The sequence below is a fragment of the Podarcis bocagei genome (genome assembly GCF_964188305.1).
Source record: "Podarcis bocagei genome assembly, chromosome: 6".
NCBI lineage: Eukaryota > Metazoa > Chordata > Lepidosauria > Squamata > Lacertidae > Podarcis > Podarcis bocagei.
The window spans coordinates 63,661,248-63,687,275 of record NC_138130.1 but is presented as its reverse complement, the minus strand read 5'-3'; positions in this window follow the sequence as shown (position 1 = coordinate 63,687,275).

Genomic DNA, 26,028 nt, shown 5'->3' with positions numbered 1-26,028 from the left:
TCTTTGTTCTTCCTTTTGCTACGAACATACCCATAAAAGCCTTTTTTGTTGCTTTTAACCTCTCTAGCAAGCCTGAGTTCATTCTGTGCTTTAGCTTTTCTGACTTTGTGTCTACACGTGCTGGCTATTTGTTTGAATTCCTCTTTGGTGGTTTCCCCCCTTTTCCATTTTTTGTACACATCCTTTTTTAATCTTAATTCAGTTAAAAGTTCTTTAGATAGCCACCCTGGCTTCTTTAGGCACCTTCTATGTTTCCGTCTCATTGGTATTGCCTGACGTTGTGCTTTTACTATCTCCCTCTTAACAAACTCCCAGCCATCATGAACTCCCTTTCCTTTTAGTATTGCTGTCCATGGGATCTCACCCAGCACTTCCCTAAGTTTTATGAAGTCGGCTTTCTTAAAGTCAAGAAATTGAGTCCTAGTATGCTTGGCTGCTCCTTTCCGCTGTATAGTAAACTTCAGAAGAGCATGATCACTCGCGCCTAATGATCCTTCCACTTCTACCCCACTAACCAGGTCATCAACATTGGTTAGGACCAGATCTAAAATGGCTGTTCCTCTTGTTGCTTCTCCCACTTTCTGGACAATGAAGTTGTCTGCAAGGCCAGTGAGGAATCTGTTTGACCTTATGCTCTTGGCTGAGTTTGACGTCCAACAAATATCCGGGTAATTGAAGTCCCCCATTACTACTATCTCCCTTCCTTTTGCATGCTTGGCCATCTGTTCCAGGAAGGCATCATCTATGTCCTCCGTTTGGCTTGGGGGTCTATAGTAAACTCCCACAATGAGGTCTCTGTTATTCTTCTCTCCCTTAATTTTGACCCAAATGCTCTCACATTGGCTTTGAGGTTCTAAATCTTGGATCTCTTCACAGGTATACACATCCCTGACATATAACGCCACTCCTCCTCCTTTCTTGTCTGGTCTGTTTCTCTGAAATAGATTGTATCCCCCCATTATTACATTCCAATCGTGGGACTTATCCCACCAGGTTTCAGTGATGCCTATTATGTCATATTTAGTTTGCTGTACCAAGAGCTCAAGCTCATCTTGTTTATTACCCATGCTTTGCGCATTAGTGTACAGACATTGAAGTCCATTAATCATTCCCCCGTGTCTCTTATTTAAGGATTTTTTCCTCCCACCACTAGGTCCGCGTGCTGTTTGCTCCATTTGGTCTATGACATTTGGATGATCATCTTCATTAATTGATAGACTCCTACCTTCAGGAGCACTGTCTCCCTCCCCCACATTAGTCAGTTTAAAGCCCTCCTGATGAGGTTTCTGAGATTTTTGGCAAAAACATTCCTCCCAACCGTTGTGAGGTGCAGCCCATCACTTGCCAGAAGTCCATCTTCAAGAAACTGCAGTCCGTGATCTAAGAATCCAAACCGTTCCTGTTTACACCATTTGCGAAGCCAGCTGTTCACTTCCACTATTTTCCCCTCTCTCCCTGGGCCACGTCGTTCAACTGGGAGGACAGACGAGATGACAATTTGTGCATTTAGTTGCTTCAATTTCCTGCCGAGAGCCTCGTAGTCTCTTTTGATCTTCTGGAGGCTATTGCTTGCAGTGTCATTGGTTCCCACATGAACCAAGAGGAAGGGGTATTTGTCAGTGGGTTTTATGATTCCTTGCAGTCGTTCAGTTACATCTTGGATCTTAGCCCCGGGGAGACAGCACACTTCCCGAGACATCTTGTCAGGCCCACAGATCACTGCTTCTGTTCCCCTCAGTAGGGAATCCCCTATCACCACTACACGCCTCCTCTTGGGTTTGGTCGGGGTTCTTCCGTGAGCTGTCCGTTCCAAGGTCGCCTGCACATTCCCTGAGGACTGACTTTGCTGCTCGTCTTCATATACCTGATCGACTGTAATGAGGGAGAGATCCTCAAATGGAGTCTGCTCTTCGTCTTCCATGCTAGGGGAGAGGACCTCAAAGCGATTGTGTATTTCTAAACAATCAGAGTGAACCCTGGGCCTCCTACTTCTTTGAGTCACGTTTCTCCATATATCTGGCTCCTGTGTTGATGAACTAGCCTCCTTCTCAGGGGAGTCCCCTGTCTCCTCCTTGGTGGGGACGGTGTGCTCTGTTGCTTCCAAGAAGAGCTCCAGCTCTCTAATTCTTTGGAGCGTAGCTACACGTTCCTCCAGTTGCTGGACTTTGTCTTTTAAAAGGGCAATCAACATGCAATTGCTGCAGGTGAAGCTGCCTGCAACCTTTGGCAAGATGGCAAACATTGCGCAGGAATCGCAGGCGACTGCAGCTGTTCCCTCCCCTTCCATCTTGAGATCGTGTTGTTGGGGGTGGCTACAGAGGTCCTCCATCATAAAAAGCTTGAAGACAGGACAAATAACTTCGCCCACAAAAAAAAACCTAGGTCTCCCCCAACAAACGTTTGAGACTAGCTCCCCTAAATCTAAAAGATGGATATAATTGCGCGCGCCGCTAGGCGCGCGCCGCTGCCCTACAAACTCTGATAAGCTCCTCCCACAGCTAATCCCCTGCCTCAACAGAAACCCTGCCCCCTCTGACCTTTACACAGGGAAAAGAGCTAATCAGCCACAAGAAACACACACACACACAAGAAAACCCTTTTTGCTCCTTCTTCAACTGCTGCCCTACAAACTCTGAGAAGCTCCTCCCACAGCTAATCCCCTGCCTCAACAGAAACCCTGCCCCCTCTGACCTTTACACAGGGAAAAGAGCTAATCAGCCACAAGAAACACACACACACACAAGAAAACCCTTTTTGCTCCTTCTTCAACTGCTGCCCTACAAACTCTGAGAAGCTCCTCCCACAGCTAATCCCCTGCCTCAACAGAAACCCTGCCCCCTCTGACCTTTACACAGGGAAAAGAGCTAATCAGCCACAAGAAACACACACACACAAGAAAACCCTTTTTGCTCCTTCTTCAACTGCTGCCCTACAAACTCTGAGAAGCTCCTCCCACAGCTACTTTTACTACTTTTACATGTGGTTGCACTCCCCCATTGTCCAGCTTTGGGGTACTTCTAGATCCACATGTCACCAAGTCATGGGCATAGCCAAGGGGGGCAGGGGAGCAGTTGCCCCCCAATCAATAAAATAAAAAATACTTAACTGACTGAGGTTCTGTCCCCCTAACATAAGGCCGGGCCCCCTAACATAAATCCTGGCTATTCCCATGCCCCAAGTTACTGTCTACAGCCATTGTGGATAACCCATACTCTGGAAGCATCCAAATAGAATTACAGTACCATGCTCTAACTACAGCTGCCTTTGAAGTCAACTTGGAAACCACAGCTGGTACAGAACATGGCTACTAGGCTGTTTAGTACTGACTTTGGTTGCTGGATGGTCTATGAGTGGCAATAATATAGTTCTCGAACACCTTGGTAGTCGTTCACTTTGGCTCCTGAACACCAAAAACCTGGAAGTAAGTGTTCTGGTTTTCGAACGTTTTTCGGAAGCCGAACATCCAGTGTGGCTTCCACTTGAGTGCAGGAAGCTCCTGCAGCCAATCAGAAGCTGTGCCTTGGTTTTTGAATGGTTTCGGGAGTCAAACGGACTCCCAGAATGGATTAGGTTTGAGAACCAGGGTGTCGCTCTATTCAACTAACCATTTCAACAGAGGAAGGACTTGATCAGCAAGACTTCCTTCCTCCTTCTGCCCCACACCTTCCACAAATCTGCTCCAGAAGGTTTGGGGAACCCCCTAGAACTGTTTTTTGGGGGGCAGCATGTTGAGAGGTGGAGAACACTCCACCGCACTAGCAGAAATACTTGGGCTGATAGAAAGTTAATTTAGCACGAAGTTGGATTCCAACCATAGTTTTTCTTCTTGTTATAGCTGCTGTTGTTGTTCACCCAGTAAGCAGTTCTTTCTTCTTCTGTATTGGATTTCCAGATATGTGGACTTGTACGCAATAAAGTCAGGATACCGTTGGCTTCACAGGGCATGTGGTCAAATCCTAACATAGTGGAAATTAATTGTAGCACATCTTCCTTCCTGCTTACCTTTTATTTGCTGAAAAATGCCTCAGAGGGAAAACTCTGCTCTCATGTCTCATAGTCACATAACTTTCTTTACTGGTATTGTAATCAAAATGGATTTCTTCTGAACATTCAAGTTTACTGTTCAGAGAACTCTATCTTAAAATATTGGATTTTTTTTATTTTTCATTTTCAGAATTAGTGGGGCATGCGGACATGGGAGAATACTGCATTACTTTGACAGAAACTGATAATCTCTCTTATCTTATTCTGTCTTTATATAATTTGAAAGACTGTAAAAAATACAAGAAATAAATAAATACAGGTGCATTTGCAATAGGAAGTGCATGTGGACCCTCGGGAAACCTCAAAAGTCCTTTACAAACCAACTTTGCATTTCTGAAAATGAGACGGCATGGATTTAGTTCCATCCCCTGCAGGCCTGGGATGGGCTGGACTTTAATGGGTCTGTCAAACTCTCTAAGTAGACATATATAAAATTGTGCTGTCAATCAACCACTTTTCATGTATAAAATCTAGCCCACCATTCAGGGTTATGTAAAACTTAGCTGAACTTTCCAGCAGATTTTCTTCTCAAGGTTCTCTCTTCCCATGACAACAATGTCTTGTCTCGTTGCATAATTTTTAACTGTTGGCTATGGTCTGAACCAGCGTTTCACTTCCTTTGAGGCATAATATTCCATAGCACTAAAACTGTACACTGTAGGAGTACCTGGGAAAGATTACACCGGACATGGGTTAGAGCCTACCAAGTGGTGATAGTGATGGCACAGAAGACCTTCTTCACCACCTCTATTGCATCTGCAGAAAAAAGCAGCAAGAGGCTCTTTCAGGTGGTTTGCAATTTAACGGAACCACCTGCTCCATCGGGGCCCGGTATGGGCCACATGATCTCCCGCAATGATTTTGCAAAGATTTTTTCGCAGATAAAGTCGCTCAGATTCAGAAAGAGGTAGACTCCACCGTAGGAGCAGGGCTGGAGTGGGAGAGTGCTAGATTCCTGTCAAGTTGTGTGGGATCAATTCCAATCTGTTACCTCCAAGGATGTGGACAGGCTGCTTGGATGAGTGAAACCAACCACCTGTCTCCTTGATCCTTGCCAATCCTGGTTCATAAAAGCTAGCCAGGAAGGGCTGGGTGATGTGCTCTGTGGGGTGGTGAATGCTTCTCTCTGTGAGGTGGTTATCAAACCGCTTCTTAAAAAAAAATCTTTAGACCTGGCCAGTCTCAAATCTTCAATTCTTGGGAAAGGTGATTGAGTGGGTGGTTGCTGGACAACTTCAGGCACACCTGGAAGATGCAGACCATTTGGATCCCTTCCAGTTGGGATTCAGGCTGGTCGATGAAAAAGGGGGAAAGGTGAGAGCTGTTTCCTAGTTCTGCTGGATCTCTCAGCGGCTTCTGATACCATCAACCATAACATCCATCTGGACCATCTAGAGGGGCTGGGAGCTAGGGGCACTGTTATACAGTGGTTCCGCTCCTTCCTCCTGGGCCGTGTTCAGAAAGTGGTGTTGGGGATAAGTGTTCAGACCCCTGGGCTCTCATGTGGGGTCCTCTCCCCCATGCTTTTCAACATCTACATGAAGCTGCTGGGAGAGATCATCAGGGGTTTGGGCTGGGTGTTCATCAGTATGCGGATGATACACCAGCTCTACATCTCTTTCAAATCAGAACCAGTGAAGGCGGTGAAGGTCCTGTGTGAGTGTCTGGAGGTGGTTGGAGGATGGATGGTGGCTAATAGATTGAGGTTGAATCCTGATAAGACTTAAGTACTGCTTTGGGGGGACAGAAGGCGGGCAGGTGTGGAGGACTCCCTGGTCCTGAATGGGGTAACTGTGCCCCTGAAGGACCAGGTGTGCAGCCTGGGAGTCATTTTGGACTTGCAGCTGTCCATGGAGGCGCAGGTCAATTCTGTGTCCAGGGCAGCTGTTTACCAGCTCCATCTGGTATGCATGCTGAGACCCTATCTGCCTGCAGACTGTCTCGCCAGAGTGGTGCATGCTCTAGTTATTCAATGTGTTGGTGCTGACCTTGAAAGCCCTAAATGGCCTTGGGCCAGTATACCTAAAGGAGCATCTCCACCTCCATTGTTCTGCCCGAACACTGAGGTCCAGCGTTGAGGGCCTTCTGGCAGTTCCTTCACTGTGAGAACTGAAGTTACAGGGAACCAGGTAGAGGGCCTTCTCGGTAGTGGTGCCCACCCTGTGAAACGCCCTCCCTCCAGATGTCAATGGAAAAAACAAGTACCAGACTTTTAGAAGACATCTGAAGGCAGCCCTGCTTAGGGAAGCTTTTACTATCTGAAGGACTATTGTATTTTAATATTTTGTTGGAAGCCACCCAGAGTGGCTGAGGAAACCCTGCCAGATGGGCGGGGTATAAATAAATTATTATTATTATTATTATTATTATTATTATTATTATTATTATTATTATTATTATTATTATTATTTCTCTCTTATGCATCTGCAGCCAAATATTCCAGAGGCAGTAAAATAATAATGTATATAAAATTGTTAAACTAAATCAACCAAATTCTCTAAGAACATGGAAATCACAAACCCTAAAATGATCATTGACCGTGATGGCAGAAAAGTTGGTCGGAACTTAAATGGGTTCCATGTTGCTCTGTTTCTGCGGTCTGAATGTCCTGGACATATTGGAGGCAGAAGTAGGGAAGCGAACTGATTTTGTAGAATGGTTAATACGGAACATTGTTATACCCAACTGTTTAAGGTACTCTGAAGAATCTTCTCTGCTAATAGGACATGCTAAATTGCTGTCACACAAAATTGTGGATTCCCCACTGTGCAGCTGGAGGAACACTGTGGGATGACTGCAGAATTTCTGGCAATACATTCTATACAATTATTATATAGCATGCTGCTACAGGGACTTGTGATATATCAGGAGGTAATTTGTGTTAATGAATGTTACAACTCTGGATTCTCCACTGGTGCGCTCTTTGCAGGTCTCATGTCGTGAATTCTAACAATTGCCATGCATTTTTTGCACTTACCTTCTCATAGTGTTAGAGTATCACCAGCAGAGTGAGCCAACATGGCTATTCTGCTTGACAGGCAAAAAGTATGTTCAGTTTGAACACAGGTCTAAATTTTAAAGGTACCATCTATTTTCAGCATGAAGTTTTTTCAGTCCTAAACTGTTCTTATAGTTGGGTATTTCCCTTGCAATTTAATAACTACCTTCTCATTTAAAGCCACTACTGCAAGTGTTGTCTACTCTGTCTGGTAGCAGCTCTCCAAGATTTCAGATGGGAGACATTCCCAGCCCTACCAAGGATTGAATTTATGCTCTATGGCTGAGCTATGGTCCTTCATCGAAGTTGGCACTTGGATAATGAATGAGCAATGAAACTTACAGATTCCAGATAAGATTTTTCAGATTATTGCTACATGCCTCTGATTATATATCACTGTTGTGGTCTACCTTTCTTTTGGGTATTTCCACATGAGGAAACAATGGAACTATTGAAGCAGTGCCCTTTCATAATCAGCCGGAAGTGCCATTATAATTGTGGTTCTATACACTACCTAATATATTCTGCAATGCTTATTGCTACAGGAGAGGCATAAGTGCAGCCTTAGCAGCAAAATCCCAAGGATGTTGACTCAGAAAGAAGTCCCATTCAGTGCAATATAGGCTCTCTCCCTCCCTCTGGGCAATGTGCATATGATCACCAGCATTTTGGCAGTGCTGGTGAACTGCAGGGCATGAGTGAGGGATCCTTTTCAGTCAGAGAGCCACATTCTCTTCTAAACAACCTTAGGGAGGAGGCACATGTAGGTGGTGAGGGTACCAGAACCAATAGTGGGTGGGGCAACAAATGTTAATTTCCTCAGTCTCTTTTTGTGCCCTCCATCAAGGCAAGCCAGAAACACATCCTAGCCAAGCAAAAATACTCAAGGAGAGTGCAATGCAAGGGCTGTGATGGGTGTGACTGAGGAGGTGTGAGGTTCTTGGAGAGAATGCCAAGGGCCAGACAGAGAGGCCTGAGGTTTCCACATGTGCCTTCTCACAACTCACCTCTCAATGGACTGGATGAGTACTTTCTAGACGGTTGTCTCCTCCACCCACCCACCCCTCCTACCCACCCCTTTCTCTGAGCACTCAGGGAAAAATTGCTTTGGAACCTGGCTTAGTCTGGATTCTCTGAACATATTGCTTTCTGTGTTCTCCATATAATCAACAAGATCCATCAAGCCAGCAGAATTTATAAAACTATAACCTGATAATCAATGATCTAAAATGACACCCCTACATCATACTGAAGGGAAGTCAATATACTAACATCCGCACAGAGTAACTCCGCTACTCTGTTCCAGTCAAGTTTTATTAGTGGTGCAGCATTCAGAAGCTTTGTGTTGTTTAAAGCACATTTTGATCTTTGCAACTTCCCTAAAAATAACCCTTCTTCCTCCCACCCCCACCACACACACACTTGCGATAAATCATAAAGAACAAAACAACAGATAGATTGTCACATTGCAGATCAATATACCGAGGTTCAGATGTTATTACAGAACTGCTAGAGCTTGGCTCCTGCGGTTAATTATATCATCTGGGTCCCTCAATTGATTAAGAACATGGTAATCCATTCTTCTCTATTCATTACCCTACAGATAATGACCATAGATTTGATTATTTTGGAATACAAACAATATGCTCAAAACTTTTCATGTGTACATAAAAAGGGCAGTTCTGAAAGCATTCTGAATATAAATAAGGTGTGAAAGGATGTTCTGTTTAACAGAAAATATTTTATTTATAAGTTTTGGCATTTTCAGTAAAAACAACAACAACACACAACCACTTCACGAATGAAGCATGGAAAATGATGGGGGGAAACAGATGGTTCTCTTTACTATTTATATAATTCGTTTTCATTGGAGCAAAAATGCAAAACTTTGCTGTTTCCTGAGGGGGGAATGCCTCTTATTTAATGGCAAGCAGGAGCACTGCTTATCTTTTCTCTATATTCTTACCTCCCACAATGGTAACTTATGTCTCCCATCTCTTAGGTACATTGCACTAGGCATGGGAGTCTTTATTTCGTGTTTTACTACCCATAATCAAAACTTATAACAAGAACTCCCTGCAGAAATGAGAGCAAGTCCAGGGAGCTTTACCAATCCCACTGCTTCTTGGAAACCAATTCCTGCAGCACTCACATATTCAAGAAGTCTGCCCCCATTTGAACTGAGGATTCAAAAAGGTGCATCAAGTGGAAAATCCCAACAGTGCTATATATTCTGTAGAGCAGAAATTCTAAAAGCTCTAATTCTGAATAAGTTGTGCCTCATAATAATAATTGCTGGCACCCTCCTTTTATTATTGCAGAGGCTATTTAAATACTATAAGGACTGTGGAGGATTGCATTTAACTGATTTGTGCATCTATTTATTCATTAAAAATATAGACAGCTATTTCACACAAAAAATCAAAGTGACTTACAATAAAAATATGTTTTTACCATACAGTAAAAACAAAAACAACCCCCCCCCCCTGAAAACAGAGACCAACCATTGTGGCAAGATTTACTCTTAATTGCCTACATAGGCCTGGTGGTATAGGTAAGTTTTCAGCAGACATTTTAAAGTTAAAAGAGATGGTGCGCTCTGAATCTCTGTTGGAAGAGTATTCCACAAGACCGGGTCGATGAGAAGAAAGGCTCACTTTCTTGTTGTTAACAAGTGATCCTTGCCAACATGGGGAGCGGCCAATGATGTAAAGATGGATAAAGGATCTTAAGACTCTTTGAAGTCTTCACCAGTTTGCAGGAATGAGACCAAACTGAAAAGATCTTCCATCGTTGAACAAGGATGTTCTATAAATCGCACACATACTATTATATACAGACGCTATTGGTGACAGGCACTACCTACCTCTAATGATACATTTGCAGGACTGACATTTCAAAAGGGAGTATTATTCTTTTATACAGTGTGAATCCTTTGGCTCAAATTCTGGCATCTATCAATCATTCATCTGTATGGCACTTGTATGCTACTTATCACTGTAGTATCTAAGTACCGTACAAGGATTAAAAACATGGTAAGACCTGACAGTGGCAGTCAGTTCTACATCCTGCTCGGCAGGAACAGGACCCTTACTGGGAGAATGATACCAGACATCAGGCAGAACTCTCATCTTAATCCTGCTTCTTTGAGCATGCTGTCACACGTTTTCCCCACTGCCTGTTCTTTGGTGATGCTGCCATCAGAAGTTGAGTTTTGCACCATGAAGAATGACAAATGAATCAAATGAATCATGAGGAACTTTTCTTGGGATGTAGAGTCTCAATTCTTATTGAAAGGGAAGCTATATATAAAGAGAGAGCTTTGCAGCTCTGATAAAACAGTTGCCATGATTTACACTACACACTTCTGCAGGCAAAACCATTTCCAATTTGTTTAATTTTTGTTGTTGTGAAAAAGACCAAACTATGCATTGACAAAAATAGTATTGTAGTTGATGGAGCTTTCTATATGAAGGGGGAAAAGGAGCCCTTATTTGAAATGACAGAGGTCATGACAGCAATGAAGCCTCTGAACTGATGTGATGTCTTGGAAATCTAAGGAACACTCTGAGACTGAGTACACACGATGACCACTTATTCCATTTCCAAAGTGCTCTCACCAATACAGAACATTAGCCACAATCCATAGGTATCCTGGAGCTTCTGCTACACTTTCTGCTACACTATCAGCTTCCACCTGATTAGAAAACAAAAGCTGCAGTTAAGCTGAGGTGTAGACAGTCCAGGCTGCTGTTGCACACGTGCAGATGAATTGGAGTTTGGTGTGTGGAAGCAAATCACATAATGGAAATTGGGTGAAGACACCCTGCCCTTTCTCTGGTATGTACAACAGTGTATGAATGTGACTTGAAAAGCAGTAGGGGGAAACAACATCGCTGTGTTTCAAGCCAGTAATATGTACATAGCTTGTGTCTGAGAGAATAGAATAAGCAGCATGGGGTCTTGACAAGCAGTCTCTTCCAAGACAAAGTATACAGGCTGAGAAAAGAAGAAGAAGAGGAGGAGTTTGGATTTGATATCCTGCTTTATCACTACCCTAAGGAGTCTCAAAGTGGCTAACAATATCCTTTTCCCTTCCTCCCCCACAACAAACACTCTGTGAGGTGAGTGGGGCTGAGAGACTTCAAAGAAGTGTGACTAGCCCAAGGTCACCCAGCAGCTGCATGTGGAGGAGCGGAGACACAAATCCAGTTCACCAGATTATGAGTCCACCGCTCTTAACCACTACACCACACTGGCTCAGGTTCAGTGGAGACCAGAAGCAAGAAATGTGTAGGGTCAGCAGTAAAAAGAAATACAGAAGCCTAACGGAAGAGGAGGCAGAAGACTTTGGCGGATGCACATACACAACATACATTTACAGCATGTTTGTCTATAGTGGTACCTTGGTTTACAACCATAATCTGTTACGTTGGTCCATTTGTAAACCAAAACAGGTTGTAACCCAAGGTGCACTTTCGCCAATGGAGCCTCCCCCCCAAAATTGTTCATAATAGTAAAAAAAAAAAAAAAATTGGGTTGTAATCCAAAAAAATGGTTGCAAACCAGGACACGCACTTCTGGGTTTGACGTGTTTGTAATCCAAAACATATGCAAACCAAGATGTATGAGAACCAAGGTACCACTCTACTTCAACAGTCAAGTTTAAACTTTAATGTGCATAAGATGCAATGTATGTATGTACTGAAGTTAAATCTTATGTAAAGCTTTGCATTTGCAAAGCAAATAAATTTGCATTCAGGGAGAGGTTTCGCTCTAGGTGAAAGTAGAAGGCTGATGTTTTTCAATTCAGAGGGTTTGCAATACCTGGTGACTCATAGGTGGAAACCTGAGCAGGTTCCGCCATCAACAGGAAGTTGAAACCTGAGAAGCTCAGCCTCTCTGTGTTGTGTGAAGCCAGCAGAGCGATTGCCAGCTCGGCTTGTTGGGAGAAGAAGCTTCCAGCATAATGGAGTCTCTCTCTGGGATCAGTGAAAGAAGTTCCTATACTGTATTAAAGGACTTGACGGACTGAACTGCATTGCCCACTACTTGAGTGCAATGTCTTACTCCCCATACACACTTGCACAAGGACAGTAACACAAGTAAACAGAATACATGAATAAGGCTAGTGTTAAGCTGATTGGTTTAATGCTGGAAAATAAACATTAAATTAATCAATAGCATTTATATCTGATTGTGTGGAACAGCTAATTTGCCTTGAGCTCAGTGAAATTTCACTGCTTGCATTTCCTCTACCATCATGTGTACACACAGAGAGCTCTTACTTTGATAATTGTAGTTTTTTTCCTCTAAGAAACTGGTTTAGGCCCAAAGTGCATTGGAAATTATCTTAGTTCTATCTTTCTAATGTCCCCTTTTAGAAAGTAGAAGGGAATGTCACTGGGGAATTTAAAAGAGAAGGTTGAATGAATGATAAATCTTATCTTTATCTTGCTGGTGAATATCCTGGGCTCGTAGCCATGATTTCCTCTCTCTTTTTTTATCTAGGCCCGTATACAACCTTGGCAGCTGTACTGAAACATCTACCACTACCTCACCATTGTGACTTAATCCTTCTCTTGAGACGCCAGTACTAGAGGTCAAATTTCTCTTCTGTTGCTGCAGTGTTGAATAAAATAACAAATTAAATGGGAAATATTAAGAGCAAGGTTGGGCTAACATGAAGTAATTCAGGGTCAATATGGAGTGGATGAACTTATTCCTTAAAATGAGGCAATCTGAAATACATCTGTCAGAATGAGATGTAACTTCATAGCCTTTCTCTCCTTATTAGGACAGATAGATAGGTATGAGAAATAGACCTTGATTAATGTCTTCCAAATACGGTTCACTCCAATTCAACTGTATTTTTAAATATATCCTAATGTATAAGAACCAAAATGATAGCATTCAAATATATAAAGATTTGCATTTCCATAATTTTCTCTCTGTAAAAGCTTCTTTTGATTTAAAAGACCTGAATTAAAATTCATACTTTAATATGTATTTAAATGTGTATTTTATGTCAAATACACATTTGAGATATGCATTTCGAAAGAAATAGGATAAAGTAAAACAATATCCTAAAATGTATATTTATTTACATAGTGTCACTGATTTACTTGAACTGAGCACCTGTTAAGTTTCAAGCAATTGTAGCCAGGCACCAGTCTGGCACCCACATCCTCACCTGGCTCCAAAGAGAGAGAAAGAGAACGGCATTGTAATTTTCTCTGGCAGGCAAGAAAGCCCCTATAGGAAGTAATGACTCTCCGTCAATTTTATGTATGTTTATTTACAAAAAGACACATCCAGAGACTGACTTCTTGCCTGCTCACATTTACATTTGTTGGTCAGTCTGAGGTTTCGCCCCTCACACAGCATGAAGGATGCCAGACTCCCACTGTTCCCCTCTTGCCCTTCAATTGCCTTCTGATTTTATCCAAATGCCTAGAACAGGGACTGAGATACTGATATTCCCCTTCTTCCCCACTTTGACTCGACACACTCAGCTTATCTGCTGATTGCCTAGCAATGCTCTGGCTGCCTTCCAACTCTTCCTCTTCTTGAGAGCTAATAAGAGTCTTCACTAGGAAGGGGGGGGGTCGCCCTTTCTTGATTCTGTCAGCTAGTTCTCATCTGCAGAGTCGGTCCCTCGTTCACTTAGTTCAATCTCTGAGTCTAACTCATTTCCTGCGCTCGGAGGGGGGGGAGGCACATTCCTGACATGCATATTGACAATACACTCCAACCCCCTCTCCACCCATTATCCTGCTCAGCAGTTTCATGTAGATACATAAGGAATAGGAAGGATCTCTGTGGAACCTCAATGTGAAGAAGTGACAATAACAAGCAACAATTCCTCAGTATCACCTTGACATGAATATCCAGGTAAGAGTGGAACTACTGCAAGGCAGACTTGCCCACGCCCAACTTAGCTGTTCCAGGTGAAGGCCATGGTATATGTTATTGAAAGCTAATGAGGAGAATCAACAATATCACTTCAATCATTATTTTCACTTCAATCATTATTTTGAGACTGTGTGTGTACACACACATAAACTCAATGAAACAGAGCTCCATCTACCTCAGGAGCATATTTCGGAATCAAATCAAAGACAATTTGACTTACATTAGTTCTGGGAACTTTTACAAGTGCTGGGATAATTCATGATAAAGTAATGATTTCCAGTCCCTTTGGCGCTGCCATTTATTTGTGATTATTTATAGTACCAAAGATGCACACACAGTAGGCCTCTGAATGTTGTTGGGGCTCGCGAGCAGGAGAGTATTTAGTGTTACACTCATGTTGTGCCATAGGCATCTTGTTGGTCATTGAGAACAGAATGCTGGGCTGGGCCTTGGTCTGATTTAACAGGGTTAGTTTTATTTTCTTATGCTCACAATGTCTCTCTCTCTCTCTCTCTCTCTCTCTCTCTCTCTCTCTCTCTCTCACACACACACACACACACACACACACGAGAGAGAGAGAATATAGTCATACAGAGAAAAAGAATGCACAAAATGCCTATAAGACAAGATTAAGTGAACCAGGTTATCATTATTACAGCAGTCCAAACAGTCAGATGATGTCGTCCCCTTCGCTCTGCTTAGGTGTCCACTTTTATAAAATGAGTCCCACTTGTACGTAGCACTTGCAGCTTTATCTGGATTTCCTAGCCAAACACTTCACAAGCACCTGAAATGTTCAACAACCCCTAAAGAAGCACATGCCTACTCTTGAACAGAGACCTTTTGATTTTCTTTTCCATCAGCTATCAGCAATGGCAACTCTTGTTTAATGTCATTTTAAGTACTCCCACCTTCTGATATGCCAGATCAAAAGTAGAAGGGGAATGAATATAATACATAAATTATCCAATGTAATATAGAGCAAGCAGTGGTGTCTATGCACACTGGGTCATTCGTATTATGAGAAACAGCCGTGAAATTAGCAGTAATGAGCATGAATAGCTGGCTTGTTAGGTGCTGCTGCTGCCTTATTTCATGCAATGAAGCATTTCCTGCCTTCATTGTAACAAATCTCAAAGGATTTGATTCTGTTCTCTGTGATCAAGTGGATATACATATGGGCTACATCCTCAGCTGGTATAATATTGGTATTTCTTCCTTGGTTTCACAGGTGTTAATTCAGCTCCGATACCAGCTGAGGAGTTTGTCTTCGTCCCTCAGATTCCAGAAGATTCCAGAAAATAACAGCCTGGAGCAACAAAAGATAAAAAATGTTGTTACAACACAAGGATTAATTGGTTTATTACGGCCTGAGCTTATGTAGGTCACAGCATGCTTTATCAGATCCAGGAATATGACTGAGAAGGGTGGTGGATATAACTATATTTATTTATCTGTATCCACATATTAGTGGAAGGGAGAACTAAAAAAAGAAAAACACCAGGCAAGGAAAACAGCAACAAAAACCATTATCCCGACAAGTGGAGTGTTAAACATGAATACAACCTATACATTTTATGGAACATCAGATATGAATACTAAGTACAAATACAACACATAAGAAAATGGGAGTCAATTACTTTCGGTAGTGAGAGAGCATCTACAGCCCTTATTCAAAGCTAAAGAAATGCAGTCAGATTTGTAAATTTAGCACTATATCTCTCCTGCATGTTTTTAAAGCACGCAGCAATGCTTAAATCACAGATAGTGACTCACTTTTAACCATACATGTAATGCAGAAAACCAATGAGACTTGCACTTCCTGTATAGGATAGATATGTGCATAGGCCCCAAGATTCACCTTGTACATGTGATTTGTTTTAAGCAAGTATGTTCTGTTTCTGAATCATTTTGTGTTCTGCCACCTTTTATCTGTGGTTCAGATTTTAAGTTGCTCTGTATGAAACAGCTCTCTGTTCCCCATTCATTTTTATGGATAATCAGCCATTCCTCAACTGAGAGCTAGGCTCCAATACAGTGGTGCCTTGGGTTACATATGCTTCATGTTACATACGCTTCAGGTTACAGACCCCGTTAACCCAGAAATAGTACCTTGGGTTAAGAACTTTGCTTCAGGATGAGAAAAGAAATCGTGCTCCAGTGGCGCGGCAGCAGCGGGAGGCCCCATTAGCTAAAGTGGTGCTTCAGGTTAAGAACAGTTTCAGGTTAAGAACGGACCTCCGGAACGAATCGAGTACTTAACCCAAGGTACCACTGTAGTTCGTGCACCTGTTACTTCGAGACTGGATTACTGTGATGTGCTGTAAGTGTGTAGCAGATTCCATTCTCCATCCCCAGTCCAAATCCCTCAAAATGACAGGATGGCTTGGCCAATTTAAGATTTCAAATATAGTGGCTGGGTTGTCAAAACAGACAGCAGAGCTTTTGCTGCAATTGTTGCATGCATTACCAGCAAAATTAAGCTTTTAAAAAGAATTGAGTAAGTTCCCCTGGCATCACATCTAAGATAACACACATAGCCCCGTGTCCATAGACTCCCTCCCCAATGCAATAATACACCACCCTCCCTTCATGAGGATTTCTCAGGCCGTCAGTTTAGCCAATCCTCATTTCAGCCCTTGGCCTCAACCTGGGAAACTCATCTGATATCTTCAATTACATCTTGCAATTTGTGCCTCTAAATATGAAAGCTCCATTCTTAGCTATTAAGGTAAATAACAACCACGAGACACACTTTAGTAAATTATTATTATGCTGAATAACCATCATTGTTGTTAAAATAATTCATCTCACTCTAACAAATGGAAGGTAACACCCCTTTTTGCCACTTGGCAACATTCTGCAATAATGGATACCTCCTAGTACATGAACATTGGAATATGAATTGTATTAAAATTATTGGAATAAATGGTGCTATATAAAATATAGATAAACCTCATGGGGGGGGGTTCAAGTCCCCAAGCCTCCTAATTACTTAACCATGCTAACATCAAAGATTTAAAACCCTACATCTTCTTTAGTAGCTTCCGGCAGCTCACAGGGGAATTAGCTGTTGCTATTTTTAAAAGTCAGCAGTTCCAGCCACTTTCTACATAACTACAAATGCAGATTGTCAGCATTCTGCTCACCTCTCCTGCAAAACCGTTGGCAGCCTATCTGATGTACCAGAGAGTGATAAAGGGAAGCAGCAAATCAGAAAAGAGACAGAGGAACTTCAAACAATGCTACATAAAGCACATGTTTCTGACTTGAAAGTGTGATCTAGGTGCAGAATTCAAATTTGATTTTGTTGCTGTTGTTGTGGTTGTGGTTTGCTATTTAAAAAAAGTGTCATGGTAAAACTCTGCAGAGAGTGTCACTGTCGCCAATTTCTGGAAGCCAATTTCGAGAAAGCAATGCTGTCGAGGATCTCAGAGGGAAGCCCTAGCCCTTCCCCCTCCCTCTTCCCTGGAAGATGTATTGCTTCTAATTGGTTTTTAGTATATTATTGCTTGCTGTTTGCTTCAGCTCCTGTTGGCAAATTGCATGTATTTTATGATTTACCTGTCCAAAAGATGACCTATCCTAGGTATTGTGTTAATACAGCACTACAATACAATGAAAAACTGTAAAGCAGGCTCCCAGGGGACAGTGGAAATTTATTCTTTCAACAGCTTTTTATAGATACTTGTTTAAGAGAGTTGCACTGCCTAGCTCTTTGTGTTGTTGAAAAGAAATCCCCACTCCCCACCGCTGGTACTTTCCCATAATGTATTACGGTTGTTTCTTTCATTTTTTTACTTCATGATTGATACATGCCACTTTTTAACAAAAGAACACATATTTTTGTTTATCTTTGATATTAAAATGGAAAATTCAGCTGTGCTACAATAACAGATTGACAATGAGATTTGTTCTTATGTCCTCAAATGATTTTGGCTTAAACCAGGGATCAGGCAAGGTCTTCCTTCCTTGCTTGCTTGCTTGCTTGCTTGCTACCAACCTCCTCACATTGCACTGTAAAGTTTTTTTATTTTATTTTGCAAGTTTCAAATTGCCTGAATGAAATTAGTGAAACTAACAGACTGCAAGAGCATAAACAAACACAAATCAGTCATTCGCACAGTGCAATCTTGCATATGCCTAAATACAAGAAAGCCTCATTGATTCCAACACAGGAAATTGCCTATTCAAGATATCGGTCCACCTAGCTCTGTATTGTCTACAGCAACTGGAAGCAGCTCTTCAGGATTTCAGGCAGTATTCTCTCCTAGTCCTACCTTGGAGATGCCAGGGATTGGATCTGGGATCTCCTGCAGATCCTGAACAGGGATCAGGGATCATCCTGAACAGATGCTCTATCATTGAGCTACAGCTGGTGGGACTTACTCTAAAAAAAATGGCAACACTGACAAACCGGTAAAAATGGGGGGAGCATTTCAATGTACCTGGACACCCAGCAATGGACCTTCAGGACCATGCATTCTAGGAGGTTGGGTTGGGTTTTTCCAAACAGAGCACAAAGTTGCTGTGAAATGCAGATTTCATGCTGTCCCGTTTGGAGTGACTAGAGACTGGGAGTGGCTGTCTTATTGCAGAAATAAAACCTCCTTTAGCATTCACGTTCATAGTTAATCTTAAGAGCCAGCATGGTGTAGTGGTTAAGAGCGGTGGACTTGTAATCTGGTGAACCGGATTTGCATCTCCGCTCCTCCACATGCAGCTGCTGGGTGACCTTGGGCTAGTCACACTTCTCTGAAGTCTCTCAGCCCCACTCACCTCACAGAGTGTTTGTTGTGGGGGAAGAAGGGAAAGGAGATTGTTAGCCGCTTTGAGACTCCTTAGGGTAGTGATAAAGCAGATATCAAATCCAAACTCTCTCTCTTATCTCTCAATTCAGTACCAGAAATGCCAGTCCTTTGTTACCTGCAGTGGAGCCCAAATGGTGCCACTGCCCACCTGCCAGTGCCGACACACTTTTAGAAAAGTGTTTCTGTAACATTCAAACACCAGTTCTTGCCTTCATCCATTGCACACACCACAGTGATGCCAGCAAAGGGCTGTTTCTTGCCTTGCTCTGTGGGCATTTAGGTCATTGCTAAGCATGGAAACCTGCAGTTAAATGCCCTGTTGTAGCTGTCATGCTCTGCTCCTGTCACTGTTAACGTCCTCCAATTAATGCCTGTGGCTGTCCTCTAAACACTGCTGCTTCCTACTCGCTGTCCATAATTCCTCCTCTCCAAATGTTTTTCAATAATAGGTCCTGGCAGCATAATTCTAGGAACACAGAAATCTGCCTTAATCCAAGGGAGACCATTGGGCAGCTAGTTCAGTATTGTCTACAGGATTTCAGGCAGAAGTCTCTCCCAGCCCTACCTGCAGCTGCTGTGGGTTGAGCCTGGAATCTTCCACAAGGAAAGCAGATGCTCTAACACTGATATGTGACCCCTTTTATGCTGTCCCTGTACCCTACCCTTAACAGATAATACAGGCGAGTGTCTCTCATGTCTAGCAGCATCCCTCCCAGCTGTGCTGCTAGGCCTGCTTGCCCCTTAGCCTTTCTGGATTTCTAGTCCTACATACGTCCCCAGTCCCCCTCACATGCACATTGAAAATGAATGCACAATAGTGAAAGCATTCCTGTTCCTTTGACAATAGCTTACAATACTTCTACTGAACTGCAATCTTGCAACCCGAAATGGAGTCTTTGAGTCAGCTAGCAGAGACTTCCAGAAATGAAGATTTCATTACAGTTTACCAAGGGTTTAGAACCCACTAACCGGTTTTTCACCGAGATGAAAATTAAAATTGATGGCAATTAAAGACTAATTATTTTCAACCACTACTTTGACTACCAGAAGTTTGGAGCCAGACTGAAGGTACGACCAAAAATTAGAAGACTTTTCTTCTGACTTAATTTTAAAATACAGGCTTTACCATGTATAGAAGACACATTATTGCATCTGTGCTCACACATTATTGCTTCATGCACTCTGAACCCAGACAGTATTTCCTGCTCAGTTATCTGAGCTAATTTCATCTGTTCTGTGACTGATCTCAGGCTATTGATCAAAAACTTTTGGCAAATTTCAAGTACTCCTTAGCTGATATCTCAGTTATCCTCACTACAACATGATGATTTAAAACTTTGCTATTTCCTATTCACAAATGGTAAACAGAAATATAGCTACCTCATCTAAATTCATCAAGAAAGTATACACCTGAGGTGAGATTTGAATCTTGGAATTCCCAAATATAAATCTAATTTTCTATTCAATGGACAAAAACTTAAGCCCAGCACTGAAACATTTCTATAGGTAAAGCTATGGGGAGACTCGCTCTGTAAGGTCATCTGCTTAATAAAGCCTGTGTGAGAACTCTCAAAAGTTTTTCTATCATTCTTTAATATGCAAGTTACATCAGCTCATTAGCAGAGCTCCAAACTCTATCAAATTACAGCTTTAGTGTAAAGTAGTCTCTCCTCTCAAAATGTTTCTCCTTTCACTGTTTGAACACACATCTGAGGAAAAGGGATGTGTTTGGGTCTCCTGCGCTTTACTTTTAATTAGTCAAAAGAGCAGCTTTTCTGTTGCAATGTTATTGGCTATCATCATGGCAATTTTGTTAAATAATTTACATCACAGTTATTTCCCATGATAAATCACTAGTCTTTTTAGAATGTTGCAGTGTTTGTTACCCATTGTAACATGTTCTACTCTTGAAACACGGGTATGTGTGTTCTTTAGCCTTCCTATTTACAATGGCCAACATTTTACAAAAAGCTTACAGAACTGATGTACGGTATGTATAATTTGCACATACTATCCTTATTTGTAAAAACAACAAAAACAGATAAAAACTAAAGGTGGATGCTGCTATAGCACTGTATATATTTCTACCCTTGCCCTGATGATGCTTAACACTTAAATCAGAAATGCTCACAGCATTGCTGCAAATAAGGAGGCTTCATTTGTTTCAGGGCTATTATATAAACAGATACTTGCTTAAGTGGTTCATTAGCTTCTATAATCATGTTTGAATAGCCATCATCAACTGTATAGTTTTGGGTTTGAATAGGCATCATCAACTGTATAGTTTTCCAATTCCAGCCTGTAATTTGTTTTAGACATTCCTATCTCCTGCTACATTTTGGGTTTTGTTTTAGGGACTATCTTTGCAGTGTTTACAGTTTCATGGAGGTGTGCTAGAAATCCCTGAATCTCATACTTTCCTTTGCAGTGTTCTCAGATGTGTCAGCTCAGTGATTATAATTCAAAGCCCAGGAGTGGGATCTTGCATTTATTTTCAGCTGGTGGAAATGGACTTTTAAAGGTATGAGTTCCAAAAACATTTCTTCCTTAACTCTGCTCTTCACTGCAACATGTTCAGGGGAAAGAAAGAAAGGAAACATCTGAACATTCTGCCTTACGCCTTTCCTTTTCCTTATTCGATTCTTAGCCATCTTTCTAAATCATACTCCCTGAGGGTATTTCTGATACTGCAACGTCCTTTGTTCTCTCTTTCTCTCTGTGTTCAAATGCCCTCTCATAGTGGCATGAGAAAAGAAGACTTGGGATAGCACTCATTTATTTGGGCCTCTTTCATAACAGCCCAGGCAGAGTACAATCCCCTCTCATTTTATCTTTTCTCCTCTCTGATCAGTTAGGCCAAGGAATAATGATTTATCCAAGGCCAACTAACAAACCTCATTGACTAGCAAGGGAATCTGGATTTTCCAAGCACTCTCTCTTCACGCTGGACTTTTTAATTGATAATTGGGGATGGGGATGGGATACCTTAAAAATAATAATCCTATTTTTGCATTTCTGTGTTCTTATCTGCATACCTACCTACCTGATTTTTACTAGGGTGAGAGAGCAACCACAGTTTCATTGAAAGTGAATAGGATCAGCAACTAGCCTCTGCCTTCATCGTCTAGTGGTGGACACATCTCAGTCTAGATCCTTTAACAATAAGAATATTGCAAAATCCAGTTTAAAAATAGTGGTTTTGATAACTGTGTCCAAGCTGCAGCATGCAAAGTATATAGCACAGGTGTATATATAGAAGGGTTATGGAAACAATATGCAAATCATGATGAGATATTTACATAAATGATGTGATACTAGTAAAATCCATTACATATTTTTTTAAAAACAGGATGTAATATTTAGAAATGTGTACTTCTTGGTTCCTGCAGGTGCTGGGCTACTGTGTATTTTGCTTGTTCTGCAATACAAATGCTATCTCTCTACCTCAGCCAATGCAATTTACCCCCCTTCCTGCAGGTAAGCATACCATAGTTCTCTTTTTTCTCAATACTTGTACTGAATTGAACCTTGAATCGTCCATCTTTATTATTATTATTTATATAACTTGCAACAACCTGATCCTAGCCAGGTTGATTTTGAAATAGGATCAATTACTATCAGTGTATCTTAACCAGATGCAAACATGAGGAGAAACTGTGGTGTCAGATATAATATGGCTTGACCCCAGTGGAGTTTACTGTGTGTTTGCCGGCAGCAGCATGATCCACCTTTGGAGACTAATGGAGCCATTTCCACACTCCTGGTCAATTTGTAGGCTGCAGTGATGATTCAGGGTGCTGACATGATCACTCTTGAGCTTCCTCTCCCACTTGCTCTGCAATATCCCCCAGAGCAGAGGGTGATGGAGCAAACTAAACCCAAGTGGGGAAAGGTTGTTGGTGAGTGCAACTGAATACTACTACATGCCCATTATCAAGTTTACTCAGTGGTGGTAGCAGTGTAGAATAACATTTTCCCCTCCACCATAATTGCATCCTCTCACTGCCATCCCAGAGAGTTTGTCCAGGGGCTTCAGGACCTATTTCATACTGGCGCTCATGAGGTAGTGAAACTTTAAGTATTCCTTATTAAGTAACTCAGAATCTGGGCCAGCCTCACCATTAGGCAGAGTGAAGTGGCTGAGGAAAAGGGAGTGATGGTGAGATGTTGGTGGACTAATATGCCGACCCTGCACATATCCCCTTAGGTGCAGGAGAAGACTGCTCCCCTTAGGTGCAGGAGAAGACGCTGTCCCATTGCCAGTGCTGAAGTGTCAGCTGCTCGTCCTGTTGGATTCTGTACATGGAATTGGGCATGGGTGGGTGCCATGTTACCCTACCCCTCAAGCAGAATATGTATTTGGATGCCCCTTTTCAGAATATTACATTTCTGAGAAGACAGCTGAAGAGTGATTCATAATACATACACAGGGGCCTTCACAGCAGTTATTTCATTTTTTCCAAGAGTCTGTTGACTTTATTTGAATAATATTAATAGCTCTCTCTTGGCTATATCACTTTACATTTTTCTGAAGAAAAATGAATGAATTGCCATGCATATGCTTCTCACTGCCCCTGCCCCAAATACACCTCCTTCTCTGGTCCCAGTTCTAACTGTGAAAATGATAATCCGAGGAAGGAGGTCTTATTAAATTTGGGCCTCCTGCCAATGCAAAGCAAACAGCACAAAGTGCTGCATTCTTGTAAACAAGACCTTAGACATGAAGATCAAAGGTAGAATTGAAGACGAGATGTTAAACCATTTAATCCAACACTGTGTGATTTTGATCTGTTAAAAGAGACCTTTTTTGAGCTAGATCTGAGCAGCATCATATTTGTGGTCTTGCATAGCCATTTCAGAGGTGAAACAGCATTTCCGTGCTCTCTGGCTTCTGTCACAGTGTCCCGTTGTGCCAAAAGCAGCTTAGTCATACTGGCCACATGACCAGGAAAGCTGTCTGTGGACAAACGTCAGCTCCCTCGGTCTGAAAGCGAGATGAGCGCCGCAACCCCATAGTTGCTTTGACTGGACTTAACCATCCAGGGGGCCTTACCTTTTTACCTTTTATATATTCACTATATTATGCATTTGCAAAAGCAAAAGCTATAAAAACTAAAATTTATAGGCTTTTTTTGTTTTCCACGAGCTGTACATGGCAGCTTGTTTTCATGTGTGACTAGTATTTGTAGTTATTTACATTTATGTTTTTTTAAAAAACACAGAGGAAGAGTTGTATAGGTGTTCTTTGGTTCTGCCACTTTCACATGAATAAAAACAACTAATGATGAAAAGCTGCTAATCTTGTTATCAATTTTTAAAAAGCTAAAATTAAAAAATATATGGGTTGGATAAGGCTGCCAATACCTGGAAGTAACTCCCATTGAGCTCAGTAGGACTAAGCATACATGTAATGGATTGCACTGCGAATTAGCTGAACATACGTCCTATTAATTCCAGTGGGGCCTAAATTGAAATAAACTTACTGTGGATCCAGCCCTATAGTAGTTAGATGGCATGGCAATTCATGTAACATGTCTGTTGCAATCTCAAACATACTGATTATATAGGGACATGCTTTCATAACATATGCAGCAATTAATACTGAGCCGATTTGACTGAATTAGTTGAACTTAACTCTTTGTAAATCAATGGAACTTAACTCATGATTAATTTCTTCCACTGATTTCATTGGGCGCTAACCTACCAGCCTGGATCCATCTCATCATTTCTATCTCCTTAAGCCCATGCCTGCAACTCTGCTTAGTCTGTCTACTTAAATTTTGTTATAATCAATATTAGCAGGAACAGTGCCATTTCAATTCATCTTGTCCAAATATTAATAAATATTTATAAACATGCTTTTTAAATAAATAATCTGAAAAATATAAAAGTAGGTAATTGCCTGCTCATTCCAACAATTTTCTTAAGAATTCAACAGTGCAGGTGTTTTGAGAAAGGCACAGCCTTAGAGGTCCCTTGTTTCATTTTTCAGGATGCTATCTCCTGGGGAAACACACTTTCAAAGTATTTTCTTTTTCTGTAAAACTAGCACTATCAAAAATATCCCTTACATGTGAGGTAGGAGATTTTCCTCCCACTTCACATCTTTGCTTTTGTTTGTCTTAGTAAGCAAAGCCGTTTCTTTCCATTGCATTCTTCACTATAATCTCAAACAAGGCCCATCAAAGAGAGTTTTGTTTTGAAGGCAGCCCCACAGAGTATGAACAAGTGAGAGATGTTCTCTTGGGATGCAAAGTTTAAAAGGAAGCTCTTAAGTGGCACTTCAATACTCCCTCATTTCTTCAAATATATCTTTCCTTCTCCAAGTGTGTCTCAGGAAATGGAGATATATTTTTTTTTAAAAAAATGAACATAGAATAGTTACTGCTCAACAAATGGACCTTTTTGTACAATAAATACAGTTTGTGATTTAAAACCCACAGGATTATGCAGGGTTCAAAACAGCATGGGGAGCCTCCATGTATGCAGGAGGCTCCCTGCTTCAAAATTTTACTCTCCAACTCATGGAGTACTGAGAGGAAGAAGAAGGACATATGCCAGAGAGAGCAGGGCCTGCCAGCACATCCCTGCTTTTTGTCACAAGATGACCATCATGTGTATAAACAGAATGCCTGAATTTACCCCAGCCATTTACCTCAGCCATTTTGTCACCCATTCCCCAGTTTGGAAAGACCCATTTGCACCTCTCTGCAATAAACAATAATGAAGTCCATCTGTCACTCCAAATTTTCCCCAGTTCCCATACATACGTTGAGAAATATGAACACCTCTTCCACCCTCCCCTCCCAGCATCCATACTCCACCTCTGACATCCCTGACCACTCATGAGAGACTAGGAATGCCAGGTCAGGATCATTCTAGACCCAGAGATTTCAGGGTCTAAACCCGAGACCTAGAGTGGCCCCTTGTGATGCCATAGGGGGTGGGCCCTGGTGATGTTATTAAGCAGGACACATTGCTTATGCAGCCCTACATCTCACATCAGTCACACTGCTAACCTAACCCTTTCCTCCTCTTAAGCCTAGCCCAGTTCTTTTTCTTCCTCTGTGCTCCCTTTCCAACTGCTGAATCCTGGAGACTGAGGCTAATTGGGAGTGAGGAGCAGGGAGCGGAGGAGGACAGAACCTCCAAAGAGTCTATGCTACAATTTGCAGTTGGCTCTAGAAAGGCTGAAGCTTGCAAGCTGCATACACAGTCTTCTTCATAAAATTAATATTTAATACCCACCACCACCTGGAG